The following is a 24863-nucleotide window of genomic DNA, read 5'->3' as shown; positions in this document are numbered from 1 at the left end:
GTACGTGAAATGGGACAGGTTTTATATGAAATGCACTACTGTCCTGACTGAACACTTCCAGTATGCTGCTGCAGTGTTTCACAACCATGAGTAAGCTGTCCTTCGTTTACAGTAGTGGCACAGAAAATAATGTTGAAATATCAGAGGATTTTTATAAGCAATACTCAAAGTAGGTCAACTTTTACAAAAAACACAATACCGAACCCAAGAATAGTTTCAGGTGGTGATACAATGTCCTATTATCTTTCTTTATTGTTTTCTGATACGCTAAAGATCAGGCCACTGAACGTAAAAGTAGGAAGTCAAAGCTTCTGTAAATGGTAAATTTATACAGCTAAATAAGAAGCAACCCTTTCACTAATTAACCTTGCCTTCAAGTCAAAGGGTTTCTAATAAGCCACCTCCAGGAGTAACTGCTCAGCACGTATATGAACACTTCAATTGAGAAACTCTAAATCAAAGCTGCTTTCCTGTACTCAATATAAAGGAAGATGGACAATTTTAAAAGTTTTCATCGTCCCCACCATTTATGCCCATTCTTTAACCATAAATTTGAAAATAAGTTGTATTCTAACTCCCCGGTGTTTCTGTGCTTCGTTGGACAATTTTGTATTTAATCTGCTTGAACTTCTGGGCAAGTATCTGTTTTCTTAACCAGAAAACAGAAAACCAATTGTATTTTCATTAATTATAATCAGAATCATTATCCTGTTAGAATAGAGAAGACATTATTCCAGGAAACCCTATTCTGAGAGATGTGCTAAAAGGCTCGGTTGACTAGAGCAAGACTATCCCAAGGAGTTTTCTCCTGAGCAACTTTTGCAATATCAGCTCTCCACCATGGTATGTGGATTTCCATTTTTAACATAATACACTTGAAGACAGATTTTTTTTTTTTTTTTTTTAACTCTTTTATTAGTATATTCAAAAGTTCAACATAAGAAAAGATCTCCTGGCTTTGTATTACTTATTTTAAAAATCTTACTAGCAATCAACAGCTTAAATTGCAAATATACACCTAATTTTAGGAGGAAGAAAAGCTGACATGAAAAATTAAGAAGTTGGCACTTATAATTAATTTCTCTCGCTACCATATGCTCTTAACATTTGCTTCTCAGCTCAGTTAATGATACCACAGAACAGTAACTGTCTCACCAGGGACCTAGCATGCTAAAGTAGCGGGACTACACAAATGTAATTTCAACAATTAATCCTGATTCTTTCTACAGAGCCAGAGATTCTGGTGTTATCATTCAATTAATATTATCTGGGTAACAAGAACCAATAAATTGCCCCTCTCCTCCCTTCTTCTTAAGGAATTAAGTAGTGGTGTAAAATGTTTTCCACCTACACTTTTCTTCCAAGGTGATTAAACAGTGACTATTTTAACATACTGCTCTGAAAAATGGATAAATTAAATGCCATCAAATAGAAGTGAAGACAAGTGCTGCAGAAAAAGCAGCTTTCTCACCTTTGATAGATGCTTCCGCTATATCCACCATCCTTTCTACACCCTGTCTTCCACACAAACGTGCAAGTTGCTTGTTTTATGCTCGCAGGAATTATTCTGTTGTACCACTCACTTAAATCAATTTGCTGCTTTGCAGAATTTGACCCAAAGATACCTATGGAAGTTTCACCACTGGCAGCACGCGTGGATTTTCTTTGTGTGTTCCTTATTTTTTTCTATTATGTCTAATCATCTCTCTCTAGGAAATTAAATACCCCTACCTCCACCCTCACCTCACCTACATTTTGAATTTGGCAGCTATCTGCAATTCCATCCCTAAAAATCAGTTTGGTGTTTGTGGGAGAGGTTTTCTATAGACAAAGAAAGAAGGAATCCAATGCTATAATTTAAGGATAAAGGACCTAATCTGTAATTAATAACCAAAACTTCTCTTGCAATCAAAGCAAAAAGCCCAAAACCAAATCAAAGAGGGATTAGGAGATTTGATGTTAAGATTTAAGTTCATCTAAATATCTGGTAGCACACTTACTTTCCAAAGAGTTGGGTTTGCTTTTGAAGACAGGAGGTAAAGATCATGTGTCTATTGGCTATATATGAATACCAGATGCTCTTACCACACCATTGTCTGTGTGTCTACCTGTAAATTCCTTGTTTATAAAAAAAAATAGCACCGTGGTTCACAGAATCTGAAATAAGCATGTAATGTGCAGAGGCTTGTCTTGGATATAAGCCTTCATAATTAGCCAGCCCTGATAGCTATTACTCTTGCAGTAGCCTGACAAAAGAAAACCTGTACATCATTGTCCATTTGTGATCTGGGTGTTGTATTTGTCATATAGGTCAGAAAAAAGCAGATGCTTTCTTATCACAGAATTTCTGAAGCATACAAGGGAAGCAGCAGACTGTGCATTATATAACTGTATGTTTTTAAAAGTCACTGTTTGAACATCCTTACCAAGGCAGTCATCATCATATATATTTAAAAATAATGTGAGAAGTGGGGAGGGGGGGAAGAGAGAAACTGTTGCTTTTGGTAGACATATGGTATTTCTATAGCTCTAGGCCTTGCCTGTCTTCTGAGAAAGACCTACAAAGCTTTAATCTCTATCACAATCTATCAAGTGTTACTTTAAAATTAAATAAAATTAATTTCAGTTTAAAGAAACTAATCTTGGCTATTCTCAACCTTAAGCATGAAATAATTTGTTTTCTAGGTTAGTTAAAAAAAAAACAAAAACAACAACACAAAACCAAACAACACTTTTGCAAATATTGTTTTCTACATAACTTTACCATAAGCGATCCAGCAGCATGAAAGCAGAGTTTTGCACCTGATGATGAAATATTTCCTATCAACAGACAGATAGTTACAGTTGTTAACATCAGAAACATCAGATTAGGCCTCTACCGCAGGATAAAGTAGCACAGAACTTTTCATTACCCACACCAAGTCAAATTTTGGTCTCACTTACACTAGCACTATATTTTTTTTTTTTTTTTTTTTTTTTTTTTACACGGTGCTCTGTTTTAAGTTAAAGAGTTTGGCACAATCTATGACAGCATCCCTTTATGTCAATAGGCACCTGGAATCTAAACTCCGCAAAATAAAAGCAATGATCAGCAACAAACATGCAGCATGGCTGAGAGCACTATGCTAGAGGGACCATCAAATTTCCCCTAGTCCTGTCTCTTTTTTCCTCAACGGCTCAGGACTGCCCCAGCCTGTGCTTGATGCCATCAGCAACAGCAGGGCGTATCACCCTGCTCAGTATATAATACCCCAGTCTTCCTTTCACGGGGTAAGAGGGCATTTTATCAAAACTTAGTGCAAAGTACTTTCTAGCCCAAGCTTGTTCCCACTAACTAAAAAAGCTGAATTAAGATAATTAAGTCTGTAATTCCCCTTTATATCCCATCTTACCATCAGATCATGGTAAAGGGAAAAGAAAGAAAACAAGTTATCTTCATTTAAACAAAAAAGCCAACACCTAATTCCTTAGACCACGTCTTCTCAAACTGCTTCTCCTCAGGGTGGCGTGCAGCTAAACTTGAAGTTAGCTTAAACTCCCGCCAGTGCCTGTGGGCAGACAGAGCTGCTGCAACCAGTAGCTGAAATGCCCTTCACCACAGATGGCAGCTCGTAAGCGAGCAAGCACTATAGAAGCCAAAAAAAAAAAAAAAAAAAAAATAAAATCTCTGGATTAAGAATTACATTCCCCTAGAGATTTACAGAACAGTATTATGGCTCATTTTTAAAAGACTTGAGACACATTCTGCTGCTTAGGACATCTGTATTACTGGTTCATGAGCTTAAGTACAGTTGCACATGTAGTTTAAGATGCCTTTTTATCATACAATTTGCCCTGGTGTATCTTGTTGACTTCAGACTTAAAACAAACAACCCTCACAGGCAGGGGGAAACAAAACTGCAAGAGGCATTTTTTATTTGGATTTTTTTCAGTTCTTATCCTGGTTTAAAGCTGTGTCCAAGCTGGTATCAGAAACAGGTCTTTAAGAACCATTGTTATCTTACCTTATTGGGCACATATTTACAGTATACGTAAATTGATAATTATGTTATATTTTCCCTTGTTCTAAAAACAATTTAAAAATGGGCATGGCTGTCTCACCAGTTAAAAGAGCTGGAACAACAGATCAAAGTCCTTCCACTATCCACAAATCAACGCAGCAACCACATTCTTCCTTAGCCACCCGTGAACGACCTTAAGTCGGGGTATAAGGTAGGAATGGGGAGGTAATCTCCTTTCTCTGTTTAGTTTTCAGCCTGTTGAGACTACAAGTAAAGTAGCCAAGTAGCCCCAGAGTGTTAACCTCACAGGAACTTTTTTTTTATCGTAAGTACAAAAAGGCCCAGAAGAGCCATTACGTTTATTTTAATGTATCCTGCTTGAAATAATCATACGGCAATTTTTGTTCACTACCAGTTGAGATCATGTAAGAGAGGATATCCTCAGATCTAAGGTTCTCAGGGCAGGGACTGCTTTATTTATTTATTTATTTTCTATTTAGAGACGTGCAATAGCACTTACTAGGTGAGAAGAATTTATCTGTTATTTATTAGTGTAGGGGTGGGAGGTTAATAAGTCTGAAAATGTTACAAATAGGGCTGATCACAATTTACTGGACTTTCAACAACTGCAACACAACTGATGTCACAGGTGGGCCCCTTAAACTCTCAGAGGAGCAGGGCAAGTTTTATCTCAACCCCTTTTTAACAGACAATCAGCTTTTAAAGAGAGGGTCTGCTGCAGCTGTTTACAAAACTTGCATGAGTAAAGGCCCAGGCAGAGTAGACAAAGCAAGACAACACAGTTTTGTAAATACATAATCCCTTCCAGTTCTTCCCTTCCAGAATATTCCAAATAAGGAACACTACAGTCTTCTAACAATATTTGCACAGAGACCCTCTAAACTCAGGGCACCACTATATATACATAAAACCAGCTTTCGCCTGTAAGCTGCTGATCATCTCTCCAAATTCCTCCAGCTTTATTCCATTTCCCTCCTTCCAGCCTTGAGTACTTTTTCCTGGACCAGCATAGTAATTCCTACTACTCATATTCATCTAAATCCTCTCTAACGCTTTAGGTAGTTCATGAGATACTGGCTCATGGGCAATTTCTTATCCAAAGTATCAAAAAAAAAAGCCAGATATTTTCATATTTTCAAACTCAATTCATGTCAAGAAATTTCTAAGCCAAGAGCAACATTTTATGTGTTATAAATCAGGGAACAAACTGATGAGGGACTGTCAAATACAATTCCTAACAACTGTATGAACAGCACCACTAAAGTAAGCTGAGAAGGAAAAGCCAAACAAGAGGGTTTTGTATTAAACCAGCAAAACATACTCAGGCCTGTGAGTAACACAACAGCTGCATCTACTCTGGCAAGATATACACAATCAGAATGAAATGATGCAGCTTAATTTTCAAAGTGAAATCAATATAGCAGTTGCAGCAGGATTTTTTTTTTTTTAATGCAGAAAACAAGAAATATACGGGAATGCACAAGGAAGAATGACAAAATACAGCAGGGGGTGCTTCATGAACTACAGATATTTTATTCTGCAGTTATATTTATTCTTTTAAGTTTATTCTTATACTATTAAGTCTGAGACTCTACACTCTCATGACATGCATAAATTCATCTATTAACCATACTTAGGGAAGTACAGCACTACCATGGTTTACAAAACCATTAATTACAATTTCTAATTGAAGTTACTGGAATCACCATTCAGGTAGCACTAATGTTATCCAGAATAATCCTCACCCTGTTTCATCAGGTATCTTTGAACCTCACAGGATTTTTTGGAGGTCATTTAGCTGCCAGGTCCCTTCTGGAGCTGTTTCTTCCACCTTTCACAGCTCTCATTCCCCAGGCTATATGGTTGGGTTTGTTTCTTAACTCTTGCTCACTTCCTTCACTGTTCATTTGGTTAGAAACTTTAGAAGAAACTTGTCTCTCAACAGACAAGGTTCCTTTTTGCTGCACGCCACAGGCCCCTCTCTCAATTTCATTTCATTGGTGTTTTATGCTAGTGCATCTCCGTTATTTAAATGATTTACACATGCATCAAGCTTGCATACTAGAGCAGACACATAAATAAGGTGAATGAAGGTATGAATTTACAGCACAGCTGAGTTTTCCAACAGCTAGCGAACCCCATAAAAGATTGGCCTCCTGTTTATCATTTCTCTGCTCCATCCTCAGCCATATGACCCCTTTGTTTTTCCCTGCACAAGTACTGGTGCTGTTCTGACTCCATGAGCTCGTTCAGGGAGCAAATCCCTTTGGGGGAGGGAATAAATATTTCCACTGCCTTTGCCCCTTTCAGCAGCAGACACACTACATCTGCTTAGTTACATTGTAAAAGAAGAGTTTGAGCGTGTAACTTAAGAGAAAGAAGTTTTGTTTTGAAGGAGCCATGTGCACAATCTGCTTTCTCTCTGCTGGAGAACTGCCAGAAGAGCTCTGGCCTTCAAGCATCAAGGACAAACGTCAGCGCCGTCCCTCAAAGGCACAGCACACAACTGGCATTGCTGTGGGAGGATAACTACAGTTCTTTTAAACTACACCACGCCACCCAAACCTTGGGCTGCTCTGGAGTCTCCAGAGCCTAAAGGATTAGACTGGACAACTCTGGGGCCGTGTGACAGTGGCAGAAACTTCCCTGGGCTGCCTGTTATCTCCATAGGCTTGTACGCTGTGACCCTGCCCCCACATACCCTTTGCACAGCAGAGACCTCCCCTAACACTTATTATCTGCACTTGAGCTGGAGTAGCGTTTCCTATGGAGCCTTTATACAGTTCTGGTCCTTTCGCCTTGGCTAAAAAACTGGAGCAGAAAGTGAAAATATGACCCTTTTTTGTTTGGTAAACAACAGGGAAATACTCATTTTGCATTCCTTACTTTACCAAGGTAAAGTAGGACCAAAAAAATTGCTCAAGGAATTGAAAGTTTCAAGCATGGCTTAAAGCAAACTAAGCCCGCACTGCCACCGAAAGGGGCAGTCCCGCTCCCCCTACCACCTCCGATGCTGGGCATCAGCTGCCTGTTCTCTTCATTTTCAGTCAGATAACGAGGCTAATGTCAGAAGCAGAGAGATGTCAAGTGCACACAACCAAGCAGCGAGGCAGTGGGATCATCCCTTTAGCAGCACACAGCCTCACCCCGCTTTAAAGCCCTCGTGAAAAACTTCTAAAATAAAATAAAAACATTCCAGTTATATAGTATCCCTTAAACACTTCTTTCCAAGCTGCTTACAAACCTCTCCAGAGCATTACCTCATATTTAACATCACCTGTATTTCTTACCTTTAAGGCATTTCCAAAACGTCCACATCGTCACGTTGCTCTCCTTTGCCTGTTATCTCAACTTCTATTTATAGGCTTTTTCTGCATTAATTACCAGCACAGCACCAGAAACTCGCCAGCTTGGTACCTCTCCACCTCCTAGCAAAGAAATTTTGCCCTACAGCCTCCCTCCGACCCCCGCAAGCGGCCAAAACGCCGACTTCGGAATGTCCTGCACCGGCCCGAGTGTCTGCAAGACCGACCGTTCAAGAGCTAAACCCTTGGGGCAGGCAGGCAGCCTTCACCTGCACTGCCCAGCCCTAGCCGCACTTACTGCCCTACGTAACGATAAAAGACCTACGTTTGCTCTCCGGCCTCGCTCGGTCATGGCTGAGAAACCCCCTGCTGAGAGAATTGGACGCCGGGGCAGGAGCTGCCGCCCTCAGCCGCTTCCACAGCTGATCCGCGACCCCCCGCGGCCTCCCGCCCCTCAGCCCGGCAGCGGACGCCTCAGCCGCGGCGGGAACCCCGCGCCCCTCACTCACGCACCCGCCCCCCCCACCGCTCACCTGTAGGCGCCGGGGGCGGGAAGGGGGCTCGCTCGCCCCCGGGAAGGGGAGGGAGGAGGCGAGGGAAGCCCGGCGCCAACTCGGCCTGCGACGGCGGCAATACGCGGCTCCTCCACCAAGTTTCCGGGCGGGGAAGAAAGTCGAAACCTACGTGAGAGGAGGAGGCAGAGCAGCCGCCCAGGTGTCGCCCGCCCGCCCGGCACGGCTCAGCCCTGCCCTCCCCTCACCACCGCCGCGCTCCCCTCCTCCTCCTCGGGCCGGCCCGGGCCGCCCACACCCCCAGCAGCCCCGTTCCCGCCCCGCCAGAGGGCGCCGCGGCGTCGCGGGGCACGTTCTTCTCCTCGGCCGCCTGCGCCGGGGTCTCCCGCTCCCCTCAGGGTCTGCCCGAGGCCGGCGGAGCCCTCGCGGGGCCGCCTCAGCGAGCGGCGGGCGTGGGGCGGCTCTCCCCACGCTGTCTGGGTCGCGGTGCGCAGGTGAAGCAGCCGCGGAGGACAGGTGCTGGGGGCTCACCTCTGGGAAAGACCCCGGCCCCTCATCCCGGCTGCCTCGGCGCTGTGGGGAACGGTCTCCCCTCTCGTTTAGGGTTATCTCTGCTTGCTCGCTGAGGTGATTCTCCTCACCCCCGGGGATGTTTCCTCTCCTTCTACCAGTGTCCTCAGGCCTCTGCCTTACCAAAAAACCCTCTACAAATAGAAGAAAGCAAAACCTGATGCTGTTCTGAGTGCAAGGAGCAAATTGTAGCTCAGCCAGCTGAAAAAAACACAGAATTGAGAGGAAATTATTTTTTGCATTTACATTCTGACCGCTTTTCTGGGCCATAAACAGAAATACTGACAACTCGGAAGTATTCGGCTTGCGTTTGCATTTAATTTGTTGGCAAGGCAAATTGTAAGAGTCTAGGAAATTAGTGAGCCTGCTGCCAGCCGCCAAGCAGCTGTCATGCCGTGGGAGGAAGCCATGGTGCTACGGGGCGCTTCGTGCTGCTTCGTGGCTGGTAAGAGCCAGGGAAGGGATGGCACTGGAGACAGCAGAGTGCTAATTTCTGCGCTGTTACTATAAACTAAATAGGTCCAGCTTCCCCTGTTCATCTTTAGGCAGCTCCCTGTAACTCTCATGCTTCAAACCAGCAAAATGCCAAACCAGGTGGGTCTAAAAGTTGTCAAACTATGTTAGCTCTACATCCAAGCTAGGAATTCCCCCCAAAGGAAGAGACCTTCCTGGATGTGTATCGTGCCTTTCTTTGTGCCAGATCACATTTGGGTCCACACAGTGAACTAGAACTGTTTCAGGCCAAAAAAACCCCAAAAAAACCAACCCATCGTGTTTTCTGGGTTATATTTTCTTTCTCTGGTTCATCACTCAGCCTTGGAAATACTCTTATTGCAGTCAAAGGGTCATGAAGTAATAAAGATGATGACATTTCTGCCAATAAAGAAAAAAATAGAACATTAAACCACATACGGTTTTAGAGGAGGTTCTATCAGGAAGGACGTTTGTACATTAACATAGGTAACACGTAGTGCAGGTGGAACTAGCACACACCTGTCTGCATTTGATCATTTAGGCATGTCCCATAGTTGCTGAAGTAGACCTAAATGAAGAGTGTGTGCTTTCAATGCCCTGAAAACACCTTCTCTGCTTTAGTAGGGCTAGGGATCTGTGTTATTCAAGAAAGACTATTTAAAAACGTTAGTACAGAGAGAAGAGATTGTCTTTTATTTCAGACATGGACTGATTTGGCTCAATTTACCCATTCTGTGTTACATTTCCTATGTAATCTTTTCGGTTCTTTGCTACCTCACTAAATCCTTCTGTTCCCTGTTTTTGTCTGTTGAAGTCTTTCAATGAGGGGCTGTGGGCTCTGCTTGTTCGTGTGTGAGAGGATCTTTGTCTTGCAAAGGTGAGACTGTACGAGATGCACCGTGTACCAAAAATGCAACAAGGCCTTTTCTTCTTTTCATTTAGATCATTGTTGGAAATCCGACGGAATCGAGGCACACCAGCGACGCATCTTTGTTCAACAAGATCCATGTTACTACAGGACATGAAGTGTAAGGTATTTTTGTAGGGCTTGGCTGAGAACTGTGATCTAGATTTGCAAAACCATGGATTTTGGTTAGACTAAATTCATAGTTTGATAGGATTTCCTCTGAAGCACCAAGGCTGAGATGGCTGAGAAGGATGGATATTATCACAGCCTCAGACCATTCTGAACAAAAAAATATTTTGGCAATAAAGTGTTTGACTGGTCTGAGACTCTGTGCAATTAAGCTCTAGTTTGGGGAAGGAACAGCAGTCAGCGGCGGTCCGGAGCTGAGTAACGGCTGGAAGTGCATTGCCAGCTCAGACACAAGCACTAGAGCCTGGTGCAGAGATATCAGGCTGTGTCTGCGCTGTCAGCCAACCTCACACCAGAGCCTGTGCACATTAAGCCAGAACTCATTCACTCATATTGAACACTGGCTTGCGTGTAAACCGGCAAAGGCTTAAGCTAAGCTCTGTGGAGCTGGAGCAGTCTTGAGGGGAGAGGTTTAAACCTTAGCACAGAACAAATCTCTCCTTCATGCAGCAGCCTGCAGCTCAGTCGGTGAGGACAGGAAATGTGTAGGTGAACTTGGGGTATTAGGAAGACAAACCCCAGGGAAATTTCAAATGGATGCAAATCTTTAAAATTAGGAATTCTGTCTAGTTAGGACTGGCTGGAGATTTTTATCATGTACGATGACCTGTTTTTCTGAGTGGACAGTGTGCCCATGTATAATTAAGATATGGTGAAAGTTTATTGTATAAGTGTGCTGGAATTTTGGTTTGGCTTTCCAATAAAGGGATCACACTGAGTCATGGTTACTAAATGGACACAGAAGAGACATACAGGTCTCTTCTGCAGAGCTAACACAAATGCAAGGAACTGAAATTCATTTCTTTCCTAGTACAGGCAAAAGCAGCCACATCGTAAATAAGGCTGTGGCTTGATGACATGAAGCCTTTGCTGTATTACTGGTTCCTACCTGCTCCTTGTTCCTGCCCTTGCAACACAGCACACCAACCCTTAGCTGTGTCTGCAGCTCTTTGTGTGGCTGAACTGTGTACCAGATCAGGATACTGATCCATCTGAAAAATGAACCAGGTGAAAATCTCTATAAATATATTTTATTTTAAAAATATAAACATATTTAAAATAGATGCATGTATTTTTTAAGCCAGATAGATCAGTTCCCCAATCTAGTTTATAACTCAGAGGTTATGGATGGATGATAGTCTTCCCTACTAGTACAGAAGCAGGCAGTTAGAGGAGCAAAGTGGCTAAATATGAAACTGATCCCGGTGAAGAAGGATCCGAAACCACAGTTGAATATTCAGTCTGCAAAGTGTAAATGGATTGCTCCACTGGATTGTTGTGCTAGCAGTTAATGTGTTGTGTGAATCTGAATGGCAGCTCATGCAGTTTCGCATGTAAACATTTTGCTTGAAAAACATCACAACACTTTGGAGAGAAATAGTTCCTCGGGTAACACTCAAATTATAACTTCGGTTAACCTTATGTTGAAGAGAATCTTAGTCAGCTGTCTCTTCACTGGCACCTCTTGCAAACCCCACAATCTGTTGGTCTTCACTCTCTATTGATTTTGAAACACCAAAGTTGTTCTGCAGAACTCGAGGACTTTCTATTTACTAGCAGTTCTTCTAAATTACTTGTGTAGCTTTTGATAACCGAGAACGCTCACTATGAAAAAATACAGCAATCTCAGTTCGAGCTTTTATCTGCTCTAACTGCTGATAATTTCCTGCGTGTGATGGTGTAATCTGTACAGTAAGTGCTGTGATGCCATGTGGAGAAAGATTATGGGCCACATACCTGTGCAATGCATGTGTCAGGATTAAAATGCCACTTTCTGACAAACAGAATTAGGTATACCAACTAAATATACTTGCATGTTTACAGAATATTAATATTTCTTTTATTTCACATGAAGATTTAGAAAGCTTTGTAAAATCTGAAAAAGAAAATGGAAAATCAATAAGCAAACGCTAGGAAAAATAACAGGAGGAAAATTGAATGGGGAAGCAAAATCACATCACACAAAGGTTTACAGATTAGTTTAATCCCATTAATGTTGCATAAAACTTGGTAACCGTGTGCGTTTCTATCATCCTCTTGTGGGAAGGTGCAAAGAATATATGACTGCACAGTATTAATTTGGGACTCAACTTTGATGTTTCATCACAAACAAACCTAAATTCCCAACCCACACACAAGAATGTAAACACAATTAAAAAAAAAAAAACAAACCCACAAACAAGGAGGGAGAGCCATCCCAGGAATTTATGATTAAATGGCCTGGAATCTCCCTTTTGTGGAAAGCAGAGCAATGGAAGTATGTGTGCATGAAGACACAGTGGACTCTGGTAAATCCAAGGCCCTAAGAACATTGTTTGGATTCATTCTGCCAGATTCTATAGTACTTTTGTTCCTTTTGCAGTATTTTGTTATGTTTGCTGCAAATTATTGCTACATATGCATTGCATACTGTATATTTATAGGAAGTAGTCGGAGTCCCATTGTTTGAAATTTATAAATGGGAGCAAACAATATTAAGAAACATAGTGTAAGAATCTTGTATGTGTTAGTAATGACTTAGGACTATTTTACATTATCTTTCCTTGTGGTGTTTTATTAACAGTGGTCAGTTATTAACGATGTTGGAGTACTTTATTTGATGGATCTGTAGAATGTTTTCATTAGAAGTAAACAGATTGATTCCCTGCTTATAGAAAAGTGTGTGTTGGCAGATATAAAGAGGACATCTGGCTTTTCTTAGGAGGGGAATAATCCATCTGGCTTTTTACAGTGGAGCAGATATGATAATATAAGGGAAAAAAAAAAAGGTATATGAAGCAAATCGCTTTCCTGATTTGCTGTTGCGAATAATATTGATGGCTATTTCATAATTTTTAAATGATACTGTTGAAATGTTGCAGCTGCTTTGTAACCAACACAGATTTCTTTTTATCACAATGCTTCTCTTGCAGCATTTTAAATGAGACTTCAGAAATATAACACCTATCAAGAAAGATATTGTAGCAATAGACAAAATAACATTTAATTAGGCCAATTTCAGGTCCCACTGAATTTTCTGTTATTATTTTACAGGATTGGATTTGATCTTTTGTGCTGCTGAGCCCAACTGCCTTAATCACCCTCCCTTATTAACTTCTTGAAGAAAAGAGATAAGGTACCATCAAGTTTCTAGCAATTAGTTTTATAAAGCAAGTATGGTATTCAATTTATAGCCTGTAATCACAACACTGTTCTCTTAGTTAAAACTGATAACAGATACTAAGTAGACTTGATCCAATTCAGGAATATTATCTGTACAATTTTGTGCCTGGGAGGTACTGCTGCTCTCTGATATAGAGTATTAACTAAATAATGTGTTTCTGCAGCATTTAGAATTTGACCTCTAGCCACTTTTGTTCTGTTAACTGTTTAAAAACAAATGCTGACTTTCTGCCGTCCGTGTTTATGAGCACTGCTTCTTGGACAGTTGAGTCAGAGGAAAAGGCTGCGTATGTCAAGGGGTATTATCCTGTCCCTAACAGGAAACTCTTCCCCTTGAAGTCCCAAGTGAGACTGTGGCAGCTTGCTGCGGTCTTCCTGGAGAAGCAGGAGTCACAGGAAGTCTGCAGCACTACTCCTAGTGCACGTAAACTCCCTGCCACAAGGGTTTAGCAGCAGCAGCAATGAGTATGTCTGGGTTATGGAATATAGAACATGGTGTGGTATTTCTGGAGTACATTCAGGTCTTGTTCATTAATTATTTCAATGTAATAGAGCACCTTTATTTCTCCAGCATAACTGTAAAATACTCAGTAGATATGAGTTTAGGGATTTTAATCACCTTTCATTTTGAATTGTCTGCTAGTGGGTACTCTTTGGATAACCACAGGGCCAGTCCCTTTCCAGTCTCATGAGGTGTGCTGTCTGCTTCAGCAAGGTTACTTCTAGGACAAAGGCGTTTGTATTCTGCTTGGCCATATGATGTTCTTTGCTAGCAAGACATCTACATTTGGAAAACTAAACCAGAGATCCCCTTGGTTCATGCCACCACAACATCCTTCAAATATTTTTCAAGAGCATTATCTTTCAAAGTGTCTATTTTTCATTGTATTTCATCCAGCCGTACAGATGCAACCTGCACCTGGATTCAAGAAATTACTGCATCAAGTCCTACGTGTCATCATCAGTGGGACGATGTACTTTGATAGCTATGCAAAGAATGTTAAAGAACAAAAACGAAGATCCTAAAACTCATAAAAACTGGCAGGTTACATTCATCAGTTCTTTACCAACAGCTTGCTGCAAGCCGTTCAGCACAGCAAGTGCCAAAGCAATTTAAATACGTACGTAGGAAATATCTCCATAAGGATAACTGCATCGTTGCCTGATTTGCACCCACTTCTGGAATGGAAGATGAGACTCAGTGTCCATTTATTTAACAGCACCATCCTGCAAGAGAGTGAAGAAGCATCTCAACATCAGGATGTTAGAGAGGCAAAATGTACTGAGACACCTTGGAATGTCTTTTCTCCCTGGAGCTTATAGTTACTAAAATTGCCCTAGAATACCTTTGGTATTTACAACAATCAATTTTTAATAACAGCAATATACACCTGAAAGGATTGAAAAGAAGAATGTGGGATGGCTGCAAGTCTCATCAAGATCTAACACAGATCTGGACCCATACTAGTTAAACATACTTGTTCTTCAAAACTCTGTTCAGGCAAAGTGACATATTTCTAGTGAGACTGTTCAGCCTACACTAAGAAAAAAGACATGTCCTGAGGAAAAACAAGATCCATCCAAAGTAATTGCTATGTGCTGCAGCTGGAGCTCTGTTTCCAGAAAATAGCTAAATATAAACATTCCTAGCTGAATGGGTGGGAAGCCAAGACTGCCTTGCAGCAAAGATACCCACTAAATAGGATTACCTGTTAACAAGCTAATCCACAAGAATTCATTCTGCCACAGCACTGAGAAAGAGATCAGAGAAATAAGCAATATAGCTGCTTAAAGCATAATTATACCATTAATTGGACTTTTCTGAAAATGCCATTGTGGCATCTGGTATGAGTTATCTCTTGCATTCCTAGACCAAGCTACTCCATATCCAAATCATGAGGTTACATTTTTTTAGCTGACAGTTAGGAGCTCTGCAGACCCTCCCAGGGGAACTGCAGCTCTAGCTGTTTTCTTCTGCTTATTGCAGTGCCACTGGAGATAATGTGAGAAGGAGAGCTTATGGTCAACACACACAATTTCCGTCGTCGTGCCCCATATGCTAGCTTGGAAAGGACGCCGCAACCCCAACTATAGGGCTTTCCGTAATCTCTGTACTTGTAGATCACTTCTCGTTTTTTAGCTGAACTCTAGAATAGAAATCTAAAGTGTCACAACAATAATACAGCTGTGAAAATAGAATAAACCTTGCCTAGGAATACTTTATTTTTTTAAATAATTCTGCCACCACTTGGAACTGTTACCAGGCTGGTTTTTGGCAGACCCGGTTGTTAAGTCCTACATGCCTCTGTAACATGTACTTCAGGCTCTTTTCTGGAGAAATGTAATTCTGCGGAGTTGCCACCTTAAATTCTGGACCAGATGCCTCAGATTTTCTGAGACTTTTCATGGATGTAGTACACGAGTTTCTTGACCATAATTATGAATCTTTGCAGTAATGAAAGTCCTCTGTTGTGCTTCACCATTAAGCCGAATTCTGATGCAGGAGATAGTGGTAAGTTCAGTAAAAAAAAGGTACCTCCATTTGACACAGAATATTCCAATGCTAATTCTCTTCCAGCCAGTGTTCTCCCTGAACACTCAAGTCACCATCTGAGGAAACCAACTTCTTTATGTTTCTGTACACAAGAATATTGACCGGTATTGTATAGGCTCATCTTGTCAAACAATGTAAGCAGCCCTGAGAGACTGTTCTGACCAGCTTTAGCAGCGTGCCTTGAATTTAAGCTGTGCGTGACTTAGGAAGAAGGACCTTGCTAAATACATTCCAGTGGTGAGTTAACGTAAGAAAACACACGTCTTCCATAGAATGTTAGCAAAAGTGCTACTAAGTCAGGGGTTTTTTTACTATGAATAATTTGTTTGGCTCAAGTTATTAAGACTCTGCAGTCTGAACATAATAAAAGAGTTTTGGGTAAGGCATGACTCCCTCCAGCTCAGTCATCCATACTTGTATGAGCTTCAAAATACTGAAAGAAGTAAAAAAAAAATTTAGCAGAAAAATGAAGGAATCTGACTTTGCTGTGAAGCAGTTACTTTAAGAAATAGAATATGTCTGTGACTGTAGTCAGATATTTTAACTAGACCTTCACTGGAAGAGCTTTCATTTGTGTTTTGACCACCATGTTCCTATGATGGACTCTGAAACTCTGAAAGGAGGCTGCTCCATGGCAATTGATGATATGAGTCCTTCTCTCCTGAATTAGATTCTTTAGTGCATACAGTAAGACAAATCTTGCTGCGTGAACTCAAGAAATATCTTTAATAATCATTTTAAGAAAAACTCAAGAGATGTCAGGTGAAACGGAACACAAATCTATCATATAATATTCAGTGAAGTACATACCTTGCACTCAAATTAAAACCGCTCTTTTGGTCATAGCCCACTTTAACATTCACTCTTGTTTGAAATCTGGAACCCTGCTCTGAATTCCTAAGAAATGCAATAGCTACACTGTTGGTCCTCCTCAGTGAAGGTGTATTTAAGAACCAGCTGCTCTGGGAATATTGTCTGGTATATATCCTAGTGTGTTTTCTGACATGAAGGGAATTGATATTAAATCTATTCAACTATCAAGACCAGAAATCAGCACTCAGTTCTAGTACTATCCTTTTTATATTTTTCAGAAGATTCAATGGTCGAAGTAATGATCCTTGTATATTAAAAAAAAAAAAAAGCCAAAACCATAAATGCTGCATCCCTGCTTGAGTGAGGGACATCCAAACTATTTATTTGTATACCAGGGTTTAGCTAGCTAAGAAGAATTTCTTCAACTGTAGGACTGAAATATATCTCAAAAAATGAATTGCCAGAAACAGTATTTTCAACTGGCTGCTCCATCTCATGGATACAGCAATTCTCTCCTGTGGTTGAAGATGGTTTTCTTTTGGTTTTGCAGCTCACATGACATCTTTTGATTTCTGATCTAACTACATTCCTCATCTTCCATGGAAGTTCCCCTCTGCTGACGAGTCCACTAGCACATTTGCCTTCTTTACTCATAACACTTGGTCCGTCTTCATTTTTTTTTACCCAATCATCAGAAAGCAGTTTGCAGATACTAATTTGCAGATTTGCCTCCTGGCAGCCTCCCAGTTTACAATTCATATTACCGGTTTAGAAACTGAGGCACGTAGAAGTTTAGTCACTATAGCACTACAAAGTAAGTCTGTGTTTAATAGAACTCAAGGGGCTGCTTTTATTCTTATTTACATCAGCTTGTATATTTCTTTATTCTTTTGATAATTGTGAAAATTGGCCCAGCAGTCATCTTGCTTTCTACAAAAAGGAAGGCTTTCTGAATCATTTAATTTGCTGCTAGGGAGAGGAAGGCTTATGTGTGGAATTTTTTGAAGAGTTTGCCAGATAAGGCCCCAAGTCAAAGACAGGCATGCTATATTTATCTCTGATATGACTCTAAGTTGCAGTAGTGATGTTACAGTAGCAGTTAATTTGGTGCTTAGGGTTCAAAACAAGGTGAAACAAGGTGGTACTCAGTAATTTTGTATTATTAAATATTGGTTATGAAATTTCACTTCTTAAAAGGCTATCTTGTAATTACATCATAAGGAAACTCCTTTTTCTGGGGATTCTTGGTGTCAAGATGTTGCTTCCATGTATCTTAGCACAGACCAGTGTGTATCGATCATGTTTTTGCAATCCAAAGTGAAAACAAAGGTGGGGAGGAGGAATCCAAGTAGTATTTTGGTTCAAATAAGATAATAATAAAATTAAAAAAGGATAGCTATATTAATTATGGTTAGTTGTCTACGCACAAACAAAAATGCTGATACTAATATACTTCCCTGCTCTTCTTTTCAGTACTGGATGGTCAACAAAGTTCTGCTACTTTTAAATTAGAATTTGCTAAATTGTTCAATGCAGTGGTACCTCTGCAACAGGTATGTTCTCTGCTTGACTAAAACAACATTGCAAGTAAGTCTGGGTAGTAAGTTAAGGAGGAGGCTAGATACTTGTCCTTATATGACACCAAGCTAAGTTAGAAAAAGAGTCCTCGAGCTCTTACCATGTGTGGTCGGACTACCACAAATTAAGATGAGATTACGCTAAATGTGGCAGCTAAAGTCCAAATTGGTCTTAAAGGTATAGATCATGTGATAGTTGAAGCATGAAGTTTTCTTATTGCTCTCTGCTCTCAAGCTGCCTTTATAATAAAAAAATCTCAGTGCTTAATTTCCCTTTTCCCTGAGGAATGGCTGTCTTTTTGGGCTGTCTTTTTGCTGAATATCCTGGCTACTCCTAGCTCAGCATCTACCCTTGTGGTGGAAGCTAGGGTGTCGTGGAGAATGAGCCCTGCTCAAAACCCAGGTTTCATAGTGGTGTCACTGCTTCAGCAAAGAGATTTGTGGGGGTTTTTTTCATATCAATTAATGCATGCAAGCATACGCAGGTAAAGTGTGCTTATGTTCTGTTGTTTATTTTCCAATCCTGTATTGGTATGAGCATGTATACACTGAATATTACTTACGCTTGGACTTGTATTCCCTTAGCTGTAACATTTTAGCTACAGAAGTGTAACAAATACATTTGTGATAGTGTCATCAGTCTAGCCGTTTTGTAATACTTATGACCGTCTGCTTGTCCTAGAAGACTGAGGGTTAAAGAGCAGCTTTTTGGAAACAGCCTATAAATCATTGTCTTCGACAACATTTTCAAAGTTTGATTTACGTTCTTTTTCTTGCTACGTAACTCACAGCTGCTTCTAATGAAGCTCTTTAGTGACAGGAGAGTGGTAAGCAGCTACCAGCATTCTTTCATTCAGTTCAGTACTTTGCTTATTCTTGGAGGTCCCCTGCTGTCCTCCAGTGCTATCCCTCCAGCCCTCAGGAGCATTACAGTGCACACCGGTGCTGGGATGTTCAAAGTATGAGTACCCTCTGCTGGCATGTTTTTGTACTAGGCTCTGTCCTATAGCTCTTCAGTCTCGTTGTATTAATGCATAGTACATTACCCAGTTATCCTTATCTCCATATATTAATTTTGGAAATTTATTTCAGTAACAAAATTTTGTCTTTACTTAAAGTATTCATAATGAAAAGCTATTTTCTTTCTTCATTTCTCCTCATTATAAAAAAAAAGTATTTTATTGCATTAGTTCAAAAGTTCGGTGACGTCTTACTACATTGTGAAAGATGCCATTCAGAATAACATCAGTGTTCAGACACAGAACACTGTTAGGGATAGATGTCCCTTCAGAGGCATTTTTTTACTTTAGTAGGTTTTACTATTCTACCTAAATTTTATTTTTTTTCATCATAGTGTGACACACATAGGTCATTGTAAGTAATTTCTTTCCCTGCTTGGTGTTTAGACCCTTGACATAAGTATTTTCCCCAACAATCAGCACTTGGACATAACATATTATCATTTGTACTTGATAATTATCATTATCAAGTACTGATATACTTGATACCATACATGTTACATGCAACACTGGTAGTTTGCAGGGATCACAGATCAACAATGAGTGTCTTGAGGAAGAATCTGGCAACAGAAATATAAGGGGTGGGGGGGGGATGAGCATTGTCTTACTTTCTACCAAGAAAGTAAATAGCAAAGAAGAATCAGTCTTCTGGAGAAAAGACTGGGAAGAAAAAATTGTCATGGGCTAGAGGTAATATTTGGCTGGTGGATCCAGGCCCTGTTTAGTCACTCTTAGCCGGAATTCAGAGAGGAGACCCTGGGATCTGAGCCCTTTGGTGAGTCTTGAATGCAATGGAAAGTTAGCGTAGCTGGAAGAAAGGAGTAGCTGCAAGTCAAGATTAGGAATCCCCTGCAGAGCAAGGGAGAAGGAGACAGAGGTTGTACCGCCTGTAGTTCGCCCCATATCTGGTTCTGACCATTCCCTCTCATAAACGGTTCACTACATCTTTAGGAAAGAAAAGCCCAAGTTCCCTCGGGCCCCTAATTGTCCTGCTGTGTTTAACTCGCCTGCTGTCTACGCATCTGTGGCATATAGGAACCAACTGCCTTCTCTGGGGCCTCTCACAGATGTTTTGTAGGCTGCTTTATAACTGGACAGCTGTTGTAAGTTCATGGAAACCCACACAAAACCATGACAGTTGCTTTCAAAGCTACTTTAGTGACAATTCTGGTACCTCTGCTTTCTGTAAAACATCAGACCCATCTAGAATAATAAAGCCACCACTGAGCAAGCAACACAGAAGAGATTCTGAAATAACACTTTAGGCTGTACACAAAATAGTAAATTAATGTATTTATTTTCTGTGTTCATCTCAAATAGTCCTTTGGAAGTCTGAAACAAAAGCAAGGCAGTGCTTGATAGGTGCCGGTCCTTTGGGACTCATTCCATAGCTTCACCACCTCACCCATCAATTGGGCAACAACTGAACTGAAGAGAAAAACAACACAGCCGGATTTCCTTTCCTGTCCTTGACACCTGGGGGATCTCTGATGACTAGCATGGCCCTGCTTGGATGTGTCACCTTATGAGACAGCAGTTCTTGAGTACAGCACCCTCCAGAGGGACCTGCATCAAAGAGGAATTCAGTTCTGAATGTCTATGTTTCTACTGGTTTGTATTGGCTATGAACGCTAAGCCATAGCTTTGCACCTTACACTGCAGCCCCAAATTGCACTGCATTCCCAATTCTGACAATAATAACCATTTCAAAATGCCTTGACATCTGCTTTTCTGGAGAAATTAGATCTGCTTTCTTTTCCTGATAGCTCTGTCAAACTGTGAAATGTAGCTGTGAAATACCTGGTGGTTTACAAATCCGACACAGTAGTAAGAGTTTGCAAGTCTGCAGCTGTGTGACTATTGCAGATAGAGAAGTCTGTTAAACTAATAGATTTGGATTTTCATTTCTCTTTCTTGGAGGGAAGTTGTACTGTTTGGTTTGCTTTGTCTTGCTGCTCTGATTCATAGTTAGAGCCAGACATCAAGTATAGCTTGCCTCAGCCCCTTTCTTCTTTCAGGGATGATCTTGGATTCAAAATCTTAGTCATTAAAGTTGCAGGTTTCTGACTTAAGATCATTGGGCTTCTTTTCTAGGGTCTTCTGATTTGAATGATTTGTTTTCAAGAGGCTTTAGCTGTCTTTAATTGTACTTTGTAAACTGAGTGGTCAGATCCAGCTGAGATCAAAAGGTTCCCATCAGATTAAGGGAGGTAGGTAAATAGCTATTCTGAGACCCCTTTCAGAATTCAGAGACACAGACAAAGCTGTGTCATTAGCAAAGCAGACAGTCGGTAGGATTTTTCTTCTCCAGCCGTAACTATTGCCCCTTTCACACTTGCATGTGGTTATCAAACAGGGGCCTTGTATCATATTATGATGCTAATATCTGATCCAGTATCCTGCTGTCATTTATGTTGGACAATTACAGACTACATGGAGTATGTTCACCTGAAGTACAGAAAATAGAAATGGGAAATGTCTGTTAAGGTATTGGTCCAATAATGCATTTGTTAGCCGTTTGTCAGAAGAGGGTAGAAAAAAAATTCGGTGCATCTTGGCTTGACACTTTCTAAAACCTTCTTTCATCTCCCTCTTCCTTCTCATCCTCCCAAAGACAACCCTCACATCAAAGTGCTTTGACTGCAAAAATTTGCAAACTTGAAATACAATTCCATGGTTTTCACATCTCCATCTCCAAAAGTCTCATCCAGATCACCTTAAGCTGTTTCCTAAGCATATGCAGCCCCCCTTAAAGTAAATGAATACTGCAGATGTTCAGCAAATTCAGAGATTTGGATCAACCTGTGCTTTTCCATTCTTGTTCACAATGTAGTGTCAACAGTACAGTCAATATTTATCATTCATTTTTAGTTATCAAAAGGCAGTCACAATATTTGCCCAACTTTTTAAAGTGATTGGAAATCTTTCAATGCTGCATATTAAATAGCTTATTTTGCTGGGTATGTGGTAATCAAAATATGTATAACTGCACTGCATATTGTCCAAGATCTCGCATGATCGCCCTTACATTAAACAAGTATTCAACTGAGGCTTCAGCTGGGAGACAGAAGGCGTGTGTGTGTCTGGGAGAGGGTGGGGTGGAATATTCATGCCGTTGAAAAGACTCATGTTGTTACTTAACAACTACATTAACCTCATGTCACAAGTCATGACCTTGTGCTGACCCTGGCTAGCAAAGCAGCACAGCTCTGAAGTACAAAACATGAAAGTGGGAGAAGTAAGTAGCAGAGGAGGAGAAAAGATCAGCTCTTCATGGAAGAGGCTTCCAAACCTATTCAGACAAAATGCCGAACAATAGCTGCAGAGGGGCTGTGCATAGGGCCATCTCCACCCAGTCACTCACTCACTGTTGAAGTATTTTCATGGTGAGCCTTTCATAGCCAGCTGCAGACTGACACGACCTTTAAACTGCGAGATTCCCTTTAATGTAAGGCACGCTGATAAAGCAAAGGGAAGAAGCCTGAGAGCATACAGACAGGTGCTTTAGATCTCTTGTTTCTATCCTTCTCCTTTGCTTTGCGGTAGAGCCCTGTTTGCACAAGTGACTGCATTCAGAGATGAGCCTGGAAGCTCATCCCACCTGCATTTCGAAAATTTGGGGAAGGGAAAAACTTCACTAACCAAAGATGCTTTTTCCTTAGCTTTTTGGTCCCTGGAGTCTTTCTGGTAGCAGTGATGGGATTTACAAGCCCTGCTCTGCAATGGCAATATCAGGAAATGGGCAAAGTGACCCCAATTTTAAGTGAGAAGGAAGGAGGTGGGATCTGATTGGAGAGCAGAGCAAGGGTGAGAGGGCAACAGGAATTTGTTTTGCAGAGCAAGAACTGTTGCAAAAGTTCTGTGGGACCTGTAAAAAGGTACTTTAAAGGCAGGCTGGCAGGCTGAGTGAGGGCTGCGGAGAGAGAGTCGGTGGCATGATGAGAAATTTCTCTTGGTGAAGGGCTCTGTGGAGAAATATCAACTCACAGAAGCTCAGGCAAAGTGGTTTTCCCCCCCCTTATTTTCTAACAGAGTAGCAACAAAAGTGGTGACACCACAGGATTGACAGGAATGGCTTCAGTGAGCCTGTTGAGGAATTGTTCACATGTTTTGCTGACCACATATTTTGGTCGGCAGGCACCTTACTGCTTGAGGAACTGCTAACCCATCTGACCAGTGGCTCATTTACTCTTGTTTGCCACCTCCAGCAGACATCAGGGCAGGGTGTTTCAGAGGAATTTCCATAAAGAGCCTTTCTAAAATAACCTACTTCAAAAAGAGGCTCTTGGTGCAAGCAGAGATTGGCTTATGTTCTGAAGCTTGAGGTTTATGAAAATTGGTGTTTCTCTTTGATTTTCCAGTAGTAAATAATTATAGGTTTGACATCCTCAAGCTTTTAAGTATCGAGTCAGGCACCCAACTATGAGACGGTTCATAAAATTCTCACTAACCTAAAAATAATAAACACTGGGTTATTTTTGCTTTCTTCCTGGATTTGCATCCTTTAGGGTTACAGGTTTTGTTTTTTTCTTCTTCGGCTGTTTAAAGCGTACTCCTTATTACAAGGGCTGAGGACTGTATACGTGCACAGCAAATTCCAAGAGTGGGGTCATTCAGAGAAGCCGGGCAACTCTCAAGAATTGCAACAAAACCCTGACAGCTAGCAAAGGAGGTCTGGCACGAAATCCTATACGGTGGCCTTCCTTGTGCCAGGCCAGGAAGTTCCCAAACGTATGTAGTCATATATTCTCCGAGGGGCCGTATCTTTTGTTTGATCTACAGGGGCCAGCACCAGATAGGCCTTCCCGTTTGACAACAGCCAGGCCAGGCCAGCTGTGCCACGGAGCCCTCCCACTTCCCTCTGCGGATCCTGCATTCAGCTCAAGGCTGCTGGCCCAGCTCTCTGTTTACATGTTTCCAAATTCAAGGAGGAAAAGTGAATATCAAACAGACCTGCGCTCTTTTGAAGTGGCTAAAGGATGCTATCAGGTCGGGGGGGGGGGGGGCGTGTTGTGCCTTTGAGGCTTGTTTGTCTTTCCCTGGTCCTTCTGTGCAGGCCTTTAACCAGCCATTCGAATCTTCAAAGCCGCCCTAACCCCAACGGTGCAGCTTCTCTGGAGCTGGCACCATTACCGGGGCCAGGGTGTTTTGTGTTGATCCACTTTTCTGTGTGGTTTTCAGACATGGAAGCTTCTTTATTCTTTTGAAATAAATAATTGGACTGAAATTAGTTACTATCCGACAGGAAGAAAATAAGGGATTTGTTTTGTTTTTCAAGTAGGAGGTTTCGTCCCTCAGCGGTGAGCTTCCTTCTTTTATGTCAGCTGCAAAGATTGCCGTTTGGAGAGCTTTTATCATACTTACACATTAGTAAGTGATGGTCTTAAAATACATCCTACTGCTTTTTTCAGCTTTAGCACTTTAATGAACGACAAGATTGCTGTGGCTTTAGGGCTGTAGCCTCACATTATTGTCAGCGTCTGCCCTCTACTGGTAAATGCTTGAAATTGCTACTTGGACACATTAAATCGTGTTGAAAGGAGAAACTCAAAGCACCTGGGATTTTTTGTGTTTTATTTTAGGACCATCTCACTTTGCTAGATCTCTTCTAATGTGAAAAATCTTTCCTTTTATAAATAAAAGAAATGCTTTTGCTAATTAGAAAGTAGCGAGGAAAATCAAATTTTGAAACTCCAAAATCTTGAAGTAGTTAGAGTTTTGAATATCAATAGTAGAAAAAACAATAAAAACATTTTCAA

General features: G+C 41.1%; 1 protein-coding gene across 2 annotated transcripts in view; it reads right to left on the bottom strand.

Moving 5' to 3' along the window:
- The window catches only part of LOC143164623 (ligand of Numb protein X 2-like), a 32974-nt gene extending 24961 nt beyond the window's left edge, over positions 1-8013 (bottom strand). Inside the window, exon 1 of one of the 2 annotated variants that reach the window (XM_076347451.1) lies at positions 7861-8013. The gene's annotated coding sequence lies outside the window, so the exon portion shown is untranslated. Of the gene's footprint in view, positions 1-7312; positions 7590-7860 lie in introns of those variants that run through there. The other variant, XM_076347452.1, reaches the window with a different exon arrangement.
- Positions 8014-24863: the final 16850 nt, after the last annotated feature.

Source organism: Aptenodytes patagonicus, chromosome 9 (assembly GCF_965638725.1).
Source record: "Aptenodytes patagonicus chromosome 9, bAptPat1.pri.cur, whole genome shotgun sequence".
NCBI classification, from domain to species: Eukaryota; Metazoa; Chordata; class Aves; order Sphenisciformes; family Spheniscidae; genus Aptenodytes; species Aptenodytes patagonicus.
This window is presented reverse-complemented; position numbering and strand designations above follow the sequence as displayed.